This window comes from Saccostrea echinata, unplaced genomic scaffold (genome assembly GCF_033153115.1).
Source record: "Saccostrea echinata isolate AGI-Se365-2 ecotype Australia unplaced genomic scaffold, CSIRO_AGI_Sech_v1 ptg000051l, whole genome shotgun sequence".
NCBI lineage: Eukaryota > Metazoa > Mollusca > Bivalvia > Ostreida > Ostreidae > Saccostrea > Saccostrea echinata.
The window spans coordinates 1,835,644-1,847,099 of record NW_026889800.1 but is presented as its reverse complement, the minus strand read 5'-3'; the positions used below and the strand labels follow the sequence as shown (position 1 = coordinate 1,847,099).

General features: G+C 33.9%; 1 protein-coding gene across 1 annotated transcript in view; it reads right to left on the bottom strand.

The window, feature by feature from the left end:
- LOC133203783 (uncharacterized) overlaps nucleotides 1-11,456 on the bottom strand; it is a 177,748-nt gene that overhangs the window by 31,034 nt on the left and 135,258 nt on the right. The gene's annotated exons all lie outside the window — the stretch shown is intronic.

The following is an 11,456-nucleotide window of genomic DNA, read 5'->3' as shown; positions in this document are numbered from 1 at the left end:
ACTATATTGGTCAGAATTAAGTATAGATTTTCGTAATTGATATATGACACACTATTTATAATAGGAATGATCAATAGTGCGTTTTTGACACAGTTAAAAAATAACTTATAGAAAATTGTATACCACACTGATACCTTGTATCTGGTAATTATCTACAGTGTGCTATGACACAGTTATGAAAAAGTAACAGAGAAATGTTTATCACACTTATTACTTGTACCTGGTAACCTATCTACAGTGTCTCGTGACACAGTAACTTTTCGTAACTTTTTCATCTTGTGTCTGTGTTCTGGGTAGAGAAAAGATAGGACATTTTAGGAATAACTCTAATTCTTGGCCAAGTTATTCAAGTATAACCTGGTTTGGGTCAGTTTACGCTTTATAACCCGCGAAGTGGATTATAAAACAGCGTAAACTGACCCAAAGCAGATTAAACTCGAAAAAACTTGACTAAGAATTAGAGTCATTCCTTATCATTTCATTTTAAAATCATTAAAGCATTGTGAATGTAGAATTTCATTGCTTTTTAATAAGTTCAAATTATGCCGATCAATAAAACAACCCTAGCAACGGTAGTCAGGAGATCTAGAAACTGATACATTGCCTAGCAGCCTTGTTGTTCTTTACATGTTGTAAGATCGAGTTATTGTTTGAAGTTAAAGGTACGTTTAATAAATGTGGAATTTGCCGTGAACCCTGAGGACTGGAAATGAGGGAATTGCATGGATGCAGATGATCAAGCTGGTTGTGAGAGAAGCGTGTCCCCATGACAAAACCAGGTCATACAAATTTAACCTGTGTTCCTTTTTGGATATTAACTAATCAGAGGCTAGAATACATCCAAAATTAAATTATTATGATATGTCACTCCTACAAAAAGTATTTTTATGTTTCATTATCTTTTTAATTATTTCTTTATCTCCATAATTCATTACCTTATTTTTTACCATGACAAAAAACATGTCTACTTTTTTTAAATAACAATATTAAAAGCTTGAAGGCTTTCATCTTGATCATTCTTTTTACTTTATCTTGATTGATTTTAACCGATTTTAAATAACATTTGATGATTTAAATGTGCATCTATGAATGCACTGGATGCATTTACATTATAGTTTATAAACGTGCGAACTCCCACATGTGAAGGAAATATGAAAACCTGTAAGGTGGTGATTTCTTCATCCTCTTAACAACTGCTCAGCACATCGTGGGGAATCTGTCAAAACAAAATCAGAACATTAACCTATATACATGTATATAATGGCCCTGTAAAACACAATACAGATAGAAGCATATATACAAATAATATACAGATAGAAGTTTACAGACAAATAATATACAGATAGAAGTATACATAGATAATACACAGAAGTATACGTACAAATAATGCTATAGTTGGTTATGTTTTAATTACAAATATGTAATGTTTGCATAAAGTTTTGTAATATGCTCTTGTGATCAGTATAACCAAGGTCATAGTCTCAGAAACCTCTTCACTGAAACAATAATATATCTGTAGAACATGATTACCTAACCCAATTATACATTTGTATTTCGACATTAAACAACAGTCACAACAGCTCTTTTTTCCTCCCTAATCCAACAAATATTTTTGATGCCACTTCATGACACATTTCTACCCCCAAGAGCAATATTTAATGAATTTGCACCATCTGACAATGTTTAGATATTAATAATATAAATGGTAGAAACTAGAACTGTTCCGAATAGAGATATACCCCCCTCCCCCTTTCCCAGGAATTTGCGAAAAGAAACCTAGCCAAAATAATTCATAGATATTAGAGTGTGTCTTAGAATGTAAACAATGACCCTTCATTCCATTTTTATGAATGTTGAAATATTGTTTAATTCAGTATTGTTTTACGTCCCGTTCGAAAATTTTCCCCTCATATAGAGACGTCACCATATACCGGTGAAGGGCTCCAAATTTAGACCTTTACTTGATACTGAAGCCATTGAGTAGTGAGGGTTCTTCATCGTTTCAAAGCCTACCGTGACACCGGGCCTCGGTTTTAAAGGTCTCATCCAAATGACCCGCAACTTTCACTTCAAAGTTCCGAGCGCTTGGCGAAGGAACAGGTGTAACCTTTTTTTTATCTAATTAGCTCAGTCGCGACCGTGATTCGAACACACAACCTTCCGATCACAGAGCGAGCGCTCTACCGACTGAGCTACAGTGAAGGTTGAATTTTGAACTATGTCACATCTTAATAAAACATCGAAAATACTAACCATATTGCAATGATCTGTCATCTTATCATGACATGGCACTTTGCAATTTGTTTGGTGAGATATTTAAGTATTGAATTATTATTTTCTTGATAGATGTAGTCTCATAACTGCAACGGTGTGTGCAGAAGAATTAAGAAATGCGTGTTATGAAACACACTGTTGCAGTTATGAGACCGTGTTTTGAAGGCTTAAGCTTTCCACAAACCTTGTAAACAAAACACACACAGAATGTAACTATTAAAAGAAGCAGTATGAAAAAATCATTTTTTACAATGTCAAATTATTTTTACCAAATTAATTTTAAACGGTTTTGACGTTTTTCTACTAAAACCTGGTTATTAGAACCTATTTTATATTTTGCGCCGTAGCCTAATCACTGGTGGTGATCTGTAGATGTGAAATAAGGTTTCGGAATTTTAATTTTACTCTGGAGCCCAAAGGAAGGGGTGTGGTAAAAAGATGTTTTTTTCTACCAAAAAAATACTGATTCCATGATTTCCTTTCTCATATTACACAGTAGCCGAATCATTTTTGAGAAGGTGATTGCTGGTGTTTTGTAGAGGTGTTACAAATTTTGGAATTCTCATTTTCACCCTAGGGCCCCAACGGAGGTCAAAAATAACATTTTTTCCCTAAAAAGACTCCTCTTAAATTTTACTCAGTAGCTTAATCACCTTTTGGAAGATGATTGATGGTTTCCTGTAGCAAAGACAATTATTGACAGACACATTTTTACTCAGGAAAGTTTCCTTAAGCCTTTAGCTCAGGTGAGTTTTTTTTTGGTGGGGGGGGGGGGGTTGAGAATTACCCTGAAGCACTTGCTCAACATAATACTCACTGCGTAGCCCTTCCTAAAGTTTGGAAGTATAGGTTAAATATATGCTGGTGAACTTTTCCCAAGTACCATGAGATTAGGTACTATGCAAAGGGAGAGACAGATCGAAGCCATTGAAAAGTTTAACAGCATACAAATATAGCATGTTTACATGAGAAATTAACTCTTTTTTTATCTATTTTATCACAACTCAGGCGTGTTTCATGCTATTTTAATTAAGATAATGATGATTTAACCCTGCTGTACAGACTCAAGTATGATAATTATACCGAGAGGGTTAGGGTTAGCCGTCTGCAACAAGTCAGGTGAGGGTCCACATGAGTAGTTTTCCTAAATAGTTTTTTTTTCTTTTTTGCATACACAAAATATAAAGAAAGTCATCTATTTTCTAATAGATTTAAAGTAAGAAACCCACAGTTGGACAGGAGGGAAAATAGGAAAGGTCCCTAAGGGCCAGGAGAGAGAAAATAGAGAGAAAATATACCCTTGACAAGTATTGTACATAAATAGGTTTCTGACCTTGACCTTTCATCTATAAAAATTAGTTCAAAGTCACTGCGCTCACTCCACCCCTATACACTCTATGAGTGAAATATAAGCCCTTCTGAGCCAAGGGGAGAGAAGATATGGTTTGGACAAGAGTTTTACAGAAAAAGTTTTGATCGACCTTAATCTTTGATCCAGAAAATTAATTCAAGTTCACTGCACACCCTTTACCCAGGTACACTCTATATGTGAAGATTGAGTCCGACTGAGTAAAGGCTGTGGACAAGGATTTTTTATGCAGATATTTTTTAATCTGATCTTTCATTTATAAATTGGTCCCAGGTTACTGCACATCCTCTACCCAAGGGAACTCCATGAATGAAGTTGAGCCCAAGTGAGCTAAGAGAAGAGATAATATGCTCCGAATAAGATTTTACACAGTGGTTTATTGGCCTTAACCTTTGCATGAAAAATTGCTTCAAAGTCCCAACACGTACAGAAAGATAGGTAGAAGGACAGACAGACGTGCATGTTGATTCCAATGTACCCCCTGATCTTTGTTTATGAGGGATGTAACAAGCATTCTGAGACTATTGCATAAGCAATACTAGTCCCCTTCAGGCAAGTGTTAACTGCATAAACTTACAAATGGAAAAAACTGTAATTATTTTCAAAAATTAAGGCGGAACAATTTGTAAATTTGATCTGTAACTCAACAAGGTTAACTAACATACCAACAAGTCAGCTCAATACATGTATCTGCAAGCAGTCAGGAAACCTTTGAAGCCTTTGCCCTAAACCAGATAAATAGCCATTTGTCAAGACACATAAAATGGTATATAGGTCATGTCACCAGGATATCTCAAAAACATGTAAGCTTTACTCTTAACAATGTATTATACTTTGTGTCATGACATATTAAACATAATATAATCATGACGCTTGAACGCAGTTTATAAGTAATATTCTTAATCACAGAGAGGTCCAGTCTTGTATTCCATCATTTTCTCAAGTTTTAGTCCACACCTTGTATTTCTTACAAATATACATCGACGATTGCATCCAAAACATTTTAATTATAAAAAAAACTCTGAATTGCCTAGATATGAAGCATCTGAAGCATAATCTTCCAACGTATTCATGTTCTTCTTCATCCTACAAATATAGTCGTGCTGGACACGTCATTACTGGTGTCGTCAATATAATTAATAATAAGGACTTTAAATCACTTATTATAAGAGTTTAGTTTAGAGATACCCGATCTGACGTCCTAATAAAAATAAAAATAAAGGAGAAATCATTCAAAGCCATATGTCAGTTTAAAAATTTTTAATATTCACAACGATCAAAATAAATTTGAATTACCATACTTATACTGGATTCCAAAACTCCATAAAATTCCTTACAAACTGAGATACATAGTGGGTTCCAGTAATTATTCTACCAAAACTCTTTTTTTTACTCCTCACTAAAATATCTAATTTTCAACTGACTTCATAATAGAAAAAGCTCCCCTTTTAAGGAGGAAATTCTTCAAACCATATGCCAGTTTTAAATATTTCTAAATTTTCCCAACAATCAAAATAAATCGAATTACCATACCTCTACTGTATTCCAAAGCTCCATAGGAGTCCTTACAAACGGAGATACATAGCGGGTTCCATTACTTATTCTACCAAGCCTCTTTCTTTACTCCTCACTTAAATATTTACAGCAGTGAATGAGAAACGTCAGAGTACTGTATAACAATATATTCGAGAAGTGGTGAAAATCAAATGTGGATACTTAAAAACTCCAAGGAACTTTTAGAACATTTGAAGTCACAATTTTTTTTTCAAAATCGATAACATCAAAATGTACGATTTTCAACACTTTATACAACCATTCAACGTATTTTTGTATTCATATGAAGCTGAATTTATTTATGAGAACAAAACACTTGCTGTGGCCTTCAACTCGACATTTAGATATATGGACAACTTATTATAAATCAGCAACAGTTACTTCCATTCTTATGTCGACTCGATATATCCCAGTGTACTTGATATAAATGACACCACAGAGTCTACAACATCTGTCTTATATTTGGACGTTTCACTGACTACAGACGATTAATGCAAACTAACAACTAAAATGTAAAACAAACGACGTGATTTCAGCTTTTCCATCGTCAACTTTCCTTATTTATATAGTAACTAGATGAAATCCCGCGCGAGCGCGGGGAATTGTATTTATACCACTAACGACAGAAAAAATCCAATAATATATATATTGTAGTTTCTACTGACAGCCTACAGGCTTATAGCAGGAAGAAATACTTTGTTCAAAATCCTGCATGAAGTAGAAGTACGTCCCCACCCCTCACCCCCTCCCCATTGTAAAACTTAAATAACAATTTCATTAACTGACGTTTATTGTGAAACCTGTTATATACTATGTTATGGATATTGTACTTCAGATACTCTTATATCATTTCCGTCAAAAAATGCACATTTTACTGAGAAATTGATTTTTTTTTTGGTAAAAATCCGCAGGTACTTGGGTCTTGGTTTTATAAATATGTATGTACCTTATTGATATTTAAAAACTGAAACCTTACCTCTTTTTTTACATATCAATAAGGTACATGCATATTTGTAATCCAAAACCCAAGTACATGCGTAAAAATTAGCTTTTATATAACGCCCTATGAATGCATTGGCGGATTTAGAGGGGGCCCAGCCCCCTCCCATTTTATGTCAAAATATACATAAAATTTAATAAATCTGTGTCTGTGGGCCCCTACCCCTACCCCAAACTGGTCCCACCTTTTCAAAATTCCTAGATACGCCACTGGAATAGGCCGAGTATTTGATACAAAAGACTGTTTTCAGAACAAAAAAACTGAAATGTATTGATTAAAGTACAAAAATACAAAATTTTAAAGCATAAATGTATTTGAACAATGCCTTGTTTATTAATTTTCTATTTTGTAAGCAGGTTTATTACGAATTTAGTCAAAATTGCATTTCGGGTTCATTGCCACGATGCTCTCAGTGAGGAATATTTACAAATTTTACCGATATATTTATTAGGAAAACCTACTAAATATATGTAATAGTCTTTCGATATATAAATATATCCACAACTTACAGTGTTATCAATGATTTACCATTATTTCAATGACCATTCACACTAAAGTTTTTTTTTGTTTTATGTTAAAGCAGCTATTTTCTTTTTAACATCGGGCTCAATGCTATATGATGTTCTAGAAGCTTCCATCAATATTACGATCGGTGAATGACAAAAATAATTTGCACATTTTCCTTTTTAATCGGTTATCACAACCTATTTCTTTTATATCATTTAAATTAAGTTTTGATTAAATAATTCAGTAATGACGTTTAATGAAATAAATAAACGATTGCTTGTTGCCAGTTTCATTAAAAATTGCCAGTAACTTAGATCCGCCAACCGGAAACGCCACCGTACTCACGTTTTTGCTATTCCATGGCTGTTTATAGAAAATAAAAGTAGACTTTTAATTTAATGTACGATACTTACGATGCAAGAGAAATCTAAATATAGTTTACGGACATCATCTTGTATCATGTGTATTCTTAGAGGAGAAAGTCAGAACTCTGGTACACCCGTTTCGGAGTTTAATTGCAGAATTTATTAATTTATAAGTATAGATATCCCATTATTACCTGCATAGGTTGTAAATTCCTTCCAACTTATTTAATACTCATGAGCATGCTCCGAGTACGACCCAAGGCAGGCTACTGACAAATAAGTTTTTGTTAATTTAAAACTATTGTTAATTGATAAACGTCGTCGATAGATCTAAACGTGGAGTTGAAGGCTTTAGCAAGTTTTTCTTCTTCTCATGTAGAAGTTTTTGAATAAATTCTGCTTCATAGGGATATGAAAACAGATCTCTTTATAAAGGAAAACAATTAGTGCCCTTGTGAATTTCAACAGTTTGTTGGAAGACCTGGTTTCCGGAGACTACATAAATGATGTCAATGAAGAACTCCAGCAAAAATTTTTAATATCATCTTTAGAGTACTTATGTGTAGAATCAGAGTGATTTTTAAAAAAAAGTAATTTTTTGATGACCAATCACAAAATACGAAAATTTTCGACTTCCATGATTCTTGAAGAAGCAGTTGTCCATAATATCAAAAAGCATAGGTTTTAATATATCCTGAGGAATGGTGTAAAAAGTGTAGAAAAGTCGTACGTCTTGATGATTTTGACTTTTGAAAAAAATAAATACTGCTGATTTTCAATTTTCTATATGCTTTTTTGAGTTTTTGATTGTATGTTGTTTAACGTCCCATTCGAGAATTTTTACTAATATGGAGACGTCACCGTATGCTGAGAAGGGCTACAAATTTACACTTATACTCGGCACTCAAGGCCAATAAGCAGAGAGGATTCTTTATTGCCTCGGTTTTTAAGGTCTCCTCCGAAGAACCACGGCCTTTACTTCTAGTGAAAGGCGCTTGGTGAAGGAACAGTCAGTACGTATGTTTACGTCTTAGGTTTGACAATGTGCAGCGAAAGAGAATCGAATCGGGCTCCCGATCACGAATCGAGCGCCCTACCACTAGGCTACCGTGACCGGTCTTGGAATTTTTGAGAATCCACATCTGATTTACACTACTTTTAGAATATGCTGTAGCAAAGTACCTTTTGAAGTTTCTCCTCTACAGCAGTTACTTTTATTGTAAGGTGTAAAAATAAGGGCTTGGTAGAGCATTTGCTGGACCCGGCAATGTATCTATGTTTTTAAGAATTTTTATGAAGTTTAGGAATCCAGTATAGGTAGTATGGAACGCCTCAGTTGCCTTATGTGGAGAACATTCATTATATGCGGATTTCTTAACATTTTGTGCTGGTACTTTTCATTATTTGCTGATACTTTGTCAATTTATGCCGATGCTTCAACATTATATGCTGATACATCAATATGATATGCTGATACTTCAACATGATATGCTGATACTTTGGCATTATATGCTGATACTTTGGCATTATATGCTGATACTTCAACATTATATGCTGATACTTTGTCATTATATGCTGATACTTTGTCATTATATGCTGATACTTCAACATTATATGCTGATACTTTAACATTGTATGATGATGAAATATATGGAGATAACGAACAGTATTCAAGCTCAAAAGTCCATTAAACAATACAAAATAGGAGCAGAGCAAACACGGACCTCTTAACATCAAAGGTGGGATCAAGTGCCATGGAGGAGTGAGCATCCCCTGCCGACCGGTCACATCCGCCGTGTGCTCCGCAGGTAGGTTAAGGCTTCCCGTAGAATATTACAGTGCACTCTGTGCCTTCACATATCTGAACTACCAAAATATGACGTCATAATGGAAAATGACGTCAAGTCACTGCAAACTTGAGGTGTTAAGACAGGGAGAGTGTCATGAACTTTACACTTTATTTCAAACTGCATGTAAAATGCTAGATAGCTATTGCAAAATTCACGGGTTGTTAATTTTTTTTTAAATCTTATATGTCCGAATATTTTAAAAATACACCGCTTACCTACCCTTGATTGAAAATCAGCATGTTCAAAATGCTTATGAAAAATATACTTTTGAAATGTACTCTAGTTTATACCCGTGGTTGGAGGTAGAATTTATTTTATGTGTATAAAAGAATCTGGCGCAGGTGATTAATGAGGATTAATCTGAGAATTTTTGTGGAAATCTGTAAGAAGAGGTTTTCTCTAACTGAATCTTGCTTGGGAAAATGTGTGTTGGCTTTGTTTTAATACAGATTACGATATTGTGTGGAAAATACCCTCAAATTTTTAGGTAAGTTGAATTTCTCAGGAAATATTTTGTACCCAAGTAATACCATGACTTTTCCCAAGCACATTTCGGATACACAAGGATATGATGAGTTTATTCATATAACAAAATGTTAATAATTATCGTGTTAATCAGCTGCGTCGAACCGATTTATATGAAACACTTCAAAAAATTATAAATGAGCGTCACGTGATCAACAAAGTCATTTGATATCATAACAAATATGTTAATGAATAGCTGAGGAAACCCTTTATATAAATTGGAAGTACTAAAGTTCAATACTTATAAATTAAAACCAAAACCGACCTCGCAATGACATATTATGTTTTGAGCGCATTTTAAAGCTTTGGGAAGCCTTAACATAGCTGCGTCCTTGTCATGATCGAGAAATAACGGAAAAATCCGTCGACAATTCAGTGTGTAAATAATGGCCTAACAATTAGTATGAAAAACATCAGTCAGCATTTGACTCAAGGATAAAATTGTATTTGCTGACAAGGTCATTATATCGACCATAGAACTTACGAAATGATGACTTTAAACGACACTGCTGATATTCTTGTTTCATCAACTTGTTTATCAATAATTTACCTCGTTTTAGAAATTGTACATACGTAGAGCATTCTCTTGCGTATCGAATCAACTGAGAGATATATACCACGTATGCAGGTGATGAAGGTATATTGCTGCATAAGTAAGGGAAGTTGACGATAAAAAAATTAAAGTCACCCATTTATCATAAAGCTTGGTTGTAAGATTACCATTAACGTCTTTTTCAAGTAAAATATCCAAATATGAAACAGATGTGTCAGACTCTCTGGTGTCTTTTATCTCAAGCTCCCCAGGATATATCGTATCGACATGAGAATGAAAATAGCCATTGTTAATTGACAATACATCGTCGATATATCTAAATGTCGAGTTGAAGGCCACAGCAAGTGTTTTCTTCTTTTCACGTACAAGATTTTGGACAAATTCTGCTTCATATCAATACAAAATAGGGTTTGCTAATAACGGGGCGCAATTGGTACCCATAGAAATTCCAATAGATTGATGGAAGACCTGGTCTCCAAAAACCACATAGATATTGTCAATCAGAAACTCAGGCATCTTTTTAATGTCAACTTCAGAGTACTTGCTTGTACAATCAGAATGTTTTTTAACAAAATAATTTTGCAAATGACCAATGACAAGGTAAGTATATTTACGAGTTCCATTTTCATTGAAAAAGCAGCTGTCAATTATATCAAAAAGCCTGGACTTTAATTTATCGTGGGGAATGGTTGTGTATAAAGTAGAAAAGTTTTTAAGCTGTTGATTTCGGTAAAATCTTGTGATTTCAAATTTTCCAAAAGTTCCTTGGAATTTTTAAGTATCAACGTCTGATTTATACCACTTCTCGAATATATTGTTGTACAGTACTCTTGAAGTTTCTCCTTCACCACTGTTAATATCTTAGTGAGGAGTAAAGAAAGAGGCTTGGTTGAACATTTACTGGAACCCGCTATGAATCTTTGTTTGTATGGATTTTTATGAAGTTTTGGAATCCAATATAAATATGGTAATTCAAATTCATTTTGGTTGTTTGGAAGATTAAAAATATTCAAAACTGACGTATGATTTTGAGGAATTTCTTCCTTAGAAAGGGAACCACGAGTAGAGTTGGATTTCAACTTGTAAAATTAAATCCAAGTTCCTCTAAAATACATTTAATATAATGAGCCTTACAAACAAAGACAATGTTGTTACCTGCTTTGTCAGCAGGGACCAGTACGTACTGATAATGTAATCTATCTAATTCTTATTTCACTTCTGGATTATTGAATACAGAAGGATATATGGTTCTCATATTGCCCCTCAATCTTTTAATGCGTGATTTTAACATACATTTGATGCACATGATACTTCACCATATGGTGCTTTAAAAATAGGTCAAACATCGGGATCGTCTTACCTAAATTGTTTGACAAGAGAAAAAAAATTCCACTACTTAATACATTAGTTTTGTTTGTAATTGCATAGTTTTATTATTAGTATATACATGTGCATGTAT